The 8,973-nt window shown below is 52.3% G+C and overlaps 1 protein-coding gene across 1 annotated transcript in view; it reads left to right on the forward strand.

Annotated features, from left to right (window-relative positions):
• Nucleotides 1-57: 57 nt before the first annotated feature.
• Nucleotides 58-8,973, forward strand: part of FAM135B (family with sequence similarity 135 member B) — a 235,072-nt gene continuing 226,156 nt past the window's right edge. The window contains exon 1 of the mRNA XM_045286938.1: nt 58-156. The gene's annotated coding sequence lies outside the window, so the exon portion shown is untranslated. The remainder of the gene's footprint in view (nt 157-8,973) is intronic.

Consider the following 8,973-nt stretch of genomic DNA (forward strand, 5'->3'; position numbering starts at 1 on the left):
TCTGCTGGCTCCTCCTCCAGGCAGCCTTGCCGCGGGGACCTCAGCCTGGCTCCAAGCGCCCCTGACTCCGTGACCCGCCCACCGCCACCACTGGCTAGCCAGGGACCCCGCAGCGTGGCCCAGGAGCGGAGCAGAGAGCCCTGCAGCAGGACGCAGGTAGGTGAGGGCGCCGGGTCGCCAGCTACCCAACTCTGCCTTCCGCAGCCTTACCATCCCTGCAAGCATGCCTGCCAGTTGGCTGGCTTCTATTACTTAACCCGGAGGAATCCCGTCACCAGGTGGTTTCTATCACCCCAGTACCCAGGGCTCGCTGACCTCCAGCTCCCTGCACACACCTGGGCAGAGCTCAGGAGACGCTGGGACCAGGAGGGGGTGGGCGAGGAAGTCTGAGGGAACCCATTCCAGATCCTGTCCTAGAGGGTGCCTTGAAGGGGGGCAGAGGGGCACCGAGGTGAGTCCTGGGACCTGGCTTCAACAGAAGCTTGTTGGGCTCCTGGCTTGGTCAGGCTGGAGGCAGTGCAGGCCAGCTCCCCTGCGGAGGGCTGAGGGCTCACGGAGCTCTTGGTGTGGGGTCTTGGCTCTGGCTCCAGCATCTGGTAGGGCTATTTGGCGAGGCAGGTGACATCTGTTCCCAAGGTTCTCCCCGGACTCCATCATAGTGTGACCATGGGTGGCTTGAGGTCATGGGGTTAACAGAAGTAAAGTGATAAATCCTCAGCCAGGACCCCTTACTCACACCGCATCTGAAGCGTTAGGCTGCGAACCAAAAAAGGTTGGCACTCGGAGCCCACCAGACTCTGAGGGTGGAGGATGTGGCAGCCCACATCCCTAAGACTTACAGCCTCGGGCACCCCATGGGGCCTCTCTTCACCATTCCAGTCCACATAGGAACGCCATTGGTTCACTGGTGGCCCATGGCCACCCCCAGGGCTCCAGCACTGCCATATGATGTCCCTTACAGACTGGGAGAAAAGCCCAGCCTCGTTTCTCCATGGAATGAGGGTTGGGGCTGGTCGTTTTCCATTGGGTTCTGGAGTTCCTTATATTCAGAGGCGTGTCAGAGGCAAATGCAGCTGGGTGGTCTATCCCACCTGCAGGCCAGCTGGGGCAAGAGGTTCTGCCCAGATCAAACCCCGCCAGCCTGGGGAGAAGGGAGCCAGACTTTTGTTAGGTGAATAGTTTGGGTCTGGAAGCTCTGGCCTCTGGGTAAGTAGGTCTCTGCGTAATTTCCAGGATGGATGTTGGAAGGGCTCTATCTTTGTATCCTGGCCTCAGGGGACAGCGATAAGCCCTGGTTTAAAGTTTTTTAATTGGGCTTTTAATTTATGCTGTAGCTTTGTAGCCTGAGGGAGTGGGTTTGACCAGTATTCTGCCTGGCACTCTGGTCATTGGGAGAGGTTTAGTGGTATTCTAGGCAGAGGGGAAGGCGTGGAGGAAATAGGGCAGGCTTTGGGAGACAGACAACATGAGGATTTGCACTGAGGCCTGGGCACACAGGGGCCTCATGACCTTGAATCGCTTCTCTTTTCTGAGGACCTTCACCCACATCTGTGATATGGGGATGCTGAAAGTCCCTGCAGCTTTGGGGGAACTTGTGGCAGTCAGGGAGGATGATGGAGAGGGTGGGTGGGGGAACGCCTTGCAGAAGCTCGTGTGCCAAGCAAATAAAAGGCATTGTCATCATTTCTCCCAAAGCTCCCTTCCTCAGATCAACAAGGCATCCAACAGACATCAGCTACTGAAGGGGAGTACGGTTCTCTGTCTGTGAGTCACAGTAGACACTCTGACTTCTGGTCTGATAGTGGGAAGTACAGGGAGGGCTTGGCCAAGGGAGACACAGCCCCCTGGCTCACTATCCTTGAAGGTCAAAGTTTTGGGCATCAAGTGCAGGAATTGTCTAGCTTGGGGACACTGAGGTCTGCCCACCCTGGAATTGGACAAAACATTTTCTGGTATAAGCAGGGATTTGTGCATAGCAGAGACTCATCAAAAGAGCTTTGGCAGCACAACGATTAAGTGATGGACTGTTGATTTCAACCCTCCGGGTGGCTCTGAGCAAAAGACCAGGCAACCCTCTTGGGTACAGGTTTCTTGTGGTTGTTGTGTACCCTAGAGGCAATTCCAACTGTCGACCCTCAGGATGGAGCAGACCTGCCCTGTAAGGGTTCCCCAGGCAGTGAAGCAGAGGCCAGGTCTCCTCTGCCACAGAGCTGATGGGGGTTCAAACCATGGACCTTTCAGATGCAGCTGGGAACTTAATCATTGTGCCCATAGAGCTCTTCTCAGTAAATATTCTAGACCCCCCCAGCCAAATTCAGTGCCGCTGAATTGATTTGGACTCAAAGCTACCCTATAAGACAGGATAGGACTGCTCCTGTGGTTTACGGAGAGTATAACTTCTATGGGAGTAGAAAGGCTCATCTTTCTCCCCCCGAGTGGCTGGTGGTTTTGAACTGTTAGCCTTGTGGTTACAGCCTAGAAAACCCAATGGGGCAGTTCGGCTCTGTCACCTGATGGCGCTGTGAGTCCAGAGCAACTCAGTAGCTAACCTAACCACAGCAGCAACAAGCAGGGCTCATTTCCGTGTTGGTTAGATGGACGCATGGGCATCACATGAGCTCCGTGTGGGTGCATGTCGCCTTCATTAACTCTTCATTAAATGGCTGTCCAATTCTACTGAAATTGGCTGGGCTGTGGCAAATTTAGCTCATTGAAAAAGGAGCTATCGTTTCTTGAAGGCCTCCCGACTGTTTTAGACTACCTTCCTGTTCTCCCACCATGCGCCCCCCCCCACCCCCCAGTGTGTGCTAGTCTCTTTGTCTAGAAGGCCCACTTCTCACGTCCCCAGTCCCTTTGACTTAGTCCCATGGACCACCAGAAGCACGAAAAGATCTCTCTTTTTGAAGAAGCACAACCAGAAAGCTCAGACCGGAGGATGGCTAGACTTCATCTTCTGTTCTTCAGACGGGTTATCCAGACGGGCCTGTCCTTTGGTTAGGGAGAGGGGCAGAGAAAAAGAGGAAGGCCTTGGATGAGCCGGAGGGGCACGTTGGCTGCAGCGATGGGCTCACAATTAGAACGAGGGTGAGCATGCGGCAAGACCCGGCAGGGTTGCATTCTGTTGTACGCAGGGCCACTACGAGTTTGTACCAGCCCGATGGCACCTAACCACCACCAAGTCCCTTGAGGAAACAATTGCCTCTTCTTCCGGGCAGTCTTCTTGAACTCAATCCTCTGTGCTCCCAGGGCTTTGCACGTACTCTACCAAACCATGCCAAGCCGTGTTGTTTCTCACCAAGCACACACATACCTGCTCCCCATCCCCAGATTGTATCCTTCCTGAGGGCAGGGCCCTCCCCTGACCCTGTCTGGGTTCTGGTGAAGAACTGTTAGAGGAATGAGCCTGGGCATGCCCACCTGCAGCATGTCCACATCACAGGAGGGGCACTTTCTCCTGGCTGCTGTTGTCCCCTCTCCAGCCTCGGTTTCTGCAGCTAGCCTAGCCAGTGCGTTGGCATCCTGTGTAGCATTGGGGAGCCCACCCAGGAACATGAGAGAGAATGGAAGTGCATGGTTGGTATTCACAGGCTCATCCCCCCACCACTCCCCACCCCCAGAGACATTTCAAAATAATGGTAAACTCCGTGGAATGGACTGCATCGCACCTTGGCCACCCTCATCCAAGGGAATGTTTTGAATTTGAGATATTTCATTCCTGGTGGCTTCTAGCCAGGGCAGGAACAAGAACACATGGGTTTAGATTCTGGGCCTAAAAGGGACAGGGCACTCAGGTGTCAGCCACCTGGTGCCTCCCTTTCCACCTGTAAGTGTGGACAATGATCTCTGCTCTCCAGGGTAAAATCTGCTGTCTGAGGAAATGCTCCCTCTTTTCCTGATTTTTGGCCCCAGAGCAGGGAGCAAGCCCCTGTATCTACTTACACCAGAAAGGATGCAACGGGCTTCAGGTTCTGGCTCCTCCACTTCCTAGTGGGCTTCTACCTTCACTACATCAGTTTGCTCCCCGGGCTTTCTCCACCTGTCCTTACAATGGCATCTGCTCTTCGAGGTAGGTCAGGAGGAGCCAGTTTAGAAAAGGTTGGTACTCAAAAGATGAGGGGCAGTATTGCCAAAGTAGAGACCGATTGCCAGGTGAGGGAGGTTTCAGAAGGTTGGGCAGTTCCGTGTTGTATTGTGTTTCTCTTCCCATTTCACCTGCCTTTCTGTGGGGATGAGGGCTAGGGGTGGAGACGTGCTCTTGTTCAGTGCCCTCTAGTTGGCTCCACTCCCAGGGACCCCCTGACCGACAGAGCCAAACACTGCCCAGTTCTGCACCAGCCTCACCATTGTGGCCCAGGTTGAGCCGTAAGTTCATGTCACACACAGCAGCAACTGGGCTAACCAGGCTCAGATCCCAACCAGGAAGACTGACACCCTGTCCCAGCCTGTGGGTCAGATCACCCCCCATGCCTGCTGTCTGTCCCCAGCCACCTGTCCCCCAACTACATAGGAAGCACATGGATGGCAAGCACCTTTTGCTCCTCAGTTGGTCTCAGCGTAGCCTGATGAGGGCAGAGTATGGATGCTGATGCCCTGTTCTGGGCGCAGTGTCTCCCACCCACAGCAAATCCCTGGCCACCACGAGAGGAAGGTCCTTTTTCAGTGCTAAAATCCCCAAGTGAGGACTCACTCCTAGGGGAGTGTGCAGCCCCCTGAAAGTCATCTGTACTGAGCAGGAGGCCCTGGCAGGGCGGTATACCTGGCACCTGCATGCTTAGAGATGCCCACCAATCCCCTCCAGCTCTCCCGGGGAAGAGGGGACTGACTCCATGTGGCTGGTTCCCTGGGTAGTGCATGGAAGAGGCCTCCCAGGCTGTGTGCAGCAGCAGCCGCAGCCATCAGCCTGGGGGTCACAGAAGAGCCAGGTTGATTCAATAATGCCTAAGCCCCAGCTTCTCTAAGAGGTCTCTGTGGTGATTGGATAAGTCTTTGCATGGGGTGATGCTCTTCTAGAGAAGTACTTCTAAAAGAAGAGAAGATGCATGGTGTGAACATGGGTATATGCTCCATCATACAGGTAGCTGGGTGGGGCTTAACCGCTAGATGATCAGGTTGGCCGTTCAAACCCACCCAAGGGGACCTCAGAAGACAGACCTGGCAAAGAGTTTCCAAAAGCCCAGAGTGCATGTAGTCCACGGAGTGGTAGTTTTGGACAGGACATTGAGGCTGGGCCCCAAAGGACCATGTGGGTAAGTAAGCATGGTGAGGAGGATTAAGAGTTCATGTGGAGATGCACAGAAGCAGTAAGGGAGGCCTGTGACATCATCCTAGCCATTTCCCGCTTTTACAGATGGAGACCCAGGGGTCTAGGAAGGTCAAGAGGCCAGGTCAGAAATGCTGTAGGAGCTAGTGTCAATGTGGGGGTGTGGACCTGGTTCCTGCATCTAAATTTCTCTGTCTTTTCCCTCCTTCCTGGTACCTCAGATGAATCACCCCTCACAATGGGTGTGGTGACGGTGGGCATGATTCAGAGCCATGGAGTTGGTTCCAACTCATAGCGGGCTTCCGTACCACAGAGCAAAAGGCCGCCCCGGCCTGCACCAGCCTTGCAATAGTTACTGTGTTTGTGCCCTTTGCACTCACGATATTAATGCATCTCCGTGAGGACCTCCCTCTTTTCCCCTGACCCTCTGCATTTTCACTGATCCAGTCTTTTCATCTCTACCTGCATTGATGAAATAAAAGACCTGCAACTGATGTTAAGGGCTAAAGTAGAAGGCAAATGTTTTGAGAATGATGAGGGCAACACGTGTACATATGTGCTTGACACAATGGATGGATGTATGGATTGTGATAAGAATGGTACGAGCCCCCAATAAAATAATTATTAAAAAAAAAGATCTGGAGAGAAAATGTCAAAGGGGTACACCGAAGACCAGCTAAAGCATCATAATGTATGAAGACCTGGACTTGGAATACCAAAAAGGGAAGACTACCACAGCAGAGATCAAGTTGAAGGAACTGCTTGAGCCTGGGGTGACTATATAGAAGGGCCCCGGGGGCAGCATATTGAATAATGCAGGAAGCATCAACAGAAGATGAAGCATCACTGTAGTAAGAACAGGCAACATCCAGATGTTGCAAGAGGCAGCATATGGTCAGGAACTGTTGGTTTTGAAGATAGTGGTCCAAGCTGCGCCGAGGGCCTTGGCTCCAGGAAGGTATGGGAAACCCTTTGAAATGTTTCATCAAACTGAGGTAGCACTGGAAGCACTCACTGGTCTGTGCTATGGAATTTGCAAGCCAGCTACCTGTCCCGCGGACTGGAAGAGGTCCATATTTGTACCCTTTCCAAAGAAAGAGGCCCAAACAAAATGCAGAAATCATCCAACAGTATCCTGAGTACCATAGGCCAGGAGAAGTTTGCTGGAAATAATCCAAAAGCAGTCACGGCTTCACAATAACAAGGAACTACCAAAAATTCAAAAAGGGCATGGGAGAAGGGGCTATCCTTGCTGACCTCAGAAGGCTCTTGGTTGAAAGCAGGGGGCACCAGAAAGATGCTTCCTTGTGTTTTATTGGTGATGCAAAGGCATTCGACTGTGTGAGTCATAACAAACTGTGGATCACATTGCAGAGCCTGGGGATACCAGGACACACGATTGTGACATAGACCCAGAGGTAATTGGTGGACCCTAATGAGGGGTTATTTTCTGGTTAAAGATCAGGATATGTGTGCATCAGAGTTGTATACTTTTGGAGAAGCTGGGGTTTGTGAAGAAGAACTCACATCAGAATTGGAAGAAAGCTCATCAACAATTTGTGATATGCAGTGGTATATCACACCTTTCTTGCTGGAAACCAGGAGAACTTGAAGTGTTTACCACTGAAGATCCAAGACTACAACCTTTGGTGTGAATTACATCTCACCTTAGCCCAAATCTTCACAAATGAACCAATAGACAACATCGTGATAAACGGAAGCATATTGAAGTCATCAAAGATTTCATTTTGCTTGGATTCACCGTCAATGTCTATGGAAACAGCAGTCTGGAAACCAGAGGACCTGTTGCACTGGGCAAATTTGAAGCTAATCTTATAGGAGGAATTTCTGGTGGGGGTTACTTGGACTTGGGAGATTTGTTTATTATCGTTATTAAGCCACCAAATGAGGAGGCTATCAACAATTCATGGGAAAGACATCCAATGGTCTTTTAGTTATTTTTTTCCCCCCACAGGCGTTTTGAAGCCCATTCTTGGGTGCCAGTATATTGGGAAGACAGCAGTGACAGGCATAGGCAGCAGCCCCTGTCCTCAGGGACATGGTCTCAGTTTTGCCTCCTCCAATGTCTTCAGTGTTCTAGCTACTCCAAGGTCTCACCTTGACATTGTCTTTCCTCTCCAAGCTCTCGACCAGCATTCCCACATCCACCCAGGTGCCTCCAGAAAACCTGTTTGCTGACTTTCCCAGAAAGAGATTCAGAAGTGGAGGGTTGTCTCTGCTGGAGATCCAGCTGTGATGGCAGCTGGGCCTGCAGGGTCTCATTGTTCTCTTCGCTATGATTGGAGATGCGGACCCCTTGGGTCTCAGTCACTCTCCCTTTCACGTTAGACATGTCCTTTCCACTCACTTCTTGGATGGCTCATCTGAGATTTTAGTGATTAGACTCCTGGTCTGTTTGGTTTTTTGATGTAGCGTGGGGTTTCCTTTGTCCTTGAGGGTGACGTTGCTAATTTTGAACCATTTAGGCAAACGCAGGAGCGATGTATGTCATGGTCTCCAATATGAGCATCTCAGTGTCTGCGGGAGGAAGGGTGGGTGTCCTGGAGTTTGGTGGGAAGGAGACGAGGGTGACCCCTCTGCCTGCAGGCACTCTGGGGGCAAGGACAGAGGCTCCCTGTTGGGGAACAGCTTCTTGATGTCTCAGAGGCTGATGTCCTGTGGTGGAAGCGAGTTCTGACTCTGACACGGAGGCGGCTGGATGAATGTTAAGACCCTCCATCTATCTTCCCCTCTCCCATGCAGTCTCCCTTGGTGTGACTCACTGTGCTCCCCCTGCTCTTCTCTGCAGTCTTGAACCCACATCACCAGGGAACACCCCTGGCTCAGTGTGGGTCCTTCTCTCCTTGCAAACCCTCACCAGCTGGGGTCTTCCCCTCCTTGCTCACTTCTGTGCGAACCCTGGTATTGCAGAAGAATGTGGGATCGAACATTATAGGTGCTCTGAGGTCAGCTCTGATAGCAATGCCCTGTATATTCACACAAGGAACTTCACTCCCTGGGGTAATTGTTCACCCTGTGCAAAGAAAGGGTTTGGACCAATGGCTCATTGGTTCGCCCACATCTGATCAATGCCTCTCAATCCCATGCTGTGTGTGGAGGCGGGGGAAATGGGAAGATACCGGAGATCGCATTCCTGTCTCTAAAAAGTGGACAATGTGAGGCAGCGCTGGTGGTGCTGTGCACTACCAATTGGGCGACTAACCACAAGGTCAGGATTTCGAACTCACCAGCTGTCCCGTGGGAGAAAGATGAGGCTTTCTGCTTCTGAAAAGATCGACAGCCTTGGGACTCCCAGGGGGCCTCCATACCCTGCCTTACCGTTGGTTTGGGGTTTGCGTGTGTGGTTGGCAGCCCAGCTTCTAAATCCCACTGCCTCCAAGACTCCTTTCCAAACAGATGATCCCCTTGGAGGCGCTAGGGGATGGCTGGCTCGGTCCTACGGAGTCAGCAAGTGTCAGGGTCTGTTCGCCCGGCATGGGGTTGGTCTTTTGAGGAAAATCTGTGTGCCTCTTAGGCACCTGGAGCTCTCGGCAGAATCCACAGAGGCAGGGAGAGATCAGCATGTGAAGACTAACAGAGGGCGGAGGTAGAGGGGTGATTGCCCAGCAAAATAGAAGGGAGATATGAAGCTGTTCTGTACCACTGTCTACTAACACACACACACACACACACACACACACACACACACACAC

This window comes from Echinops telfairi, unplaced genomic scaffold (assembly GCF_000313985.2).
Source record: "Echinops telfairi isolate 266 unplaced genomic scaffold, ASM31398v2 ScPeMD7_1;HRSCAF=3_0, whole genome shotgun sequence".
Lineage (NCBI taxonomy): Eukaryota > Metazoa > Chordata > Mammalia > Afrosoricida > Tenrecidae > Echinops > Echinops telfairi.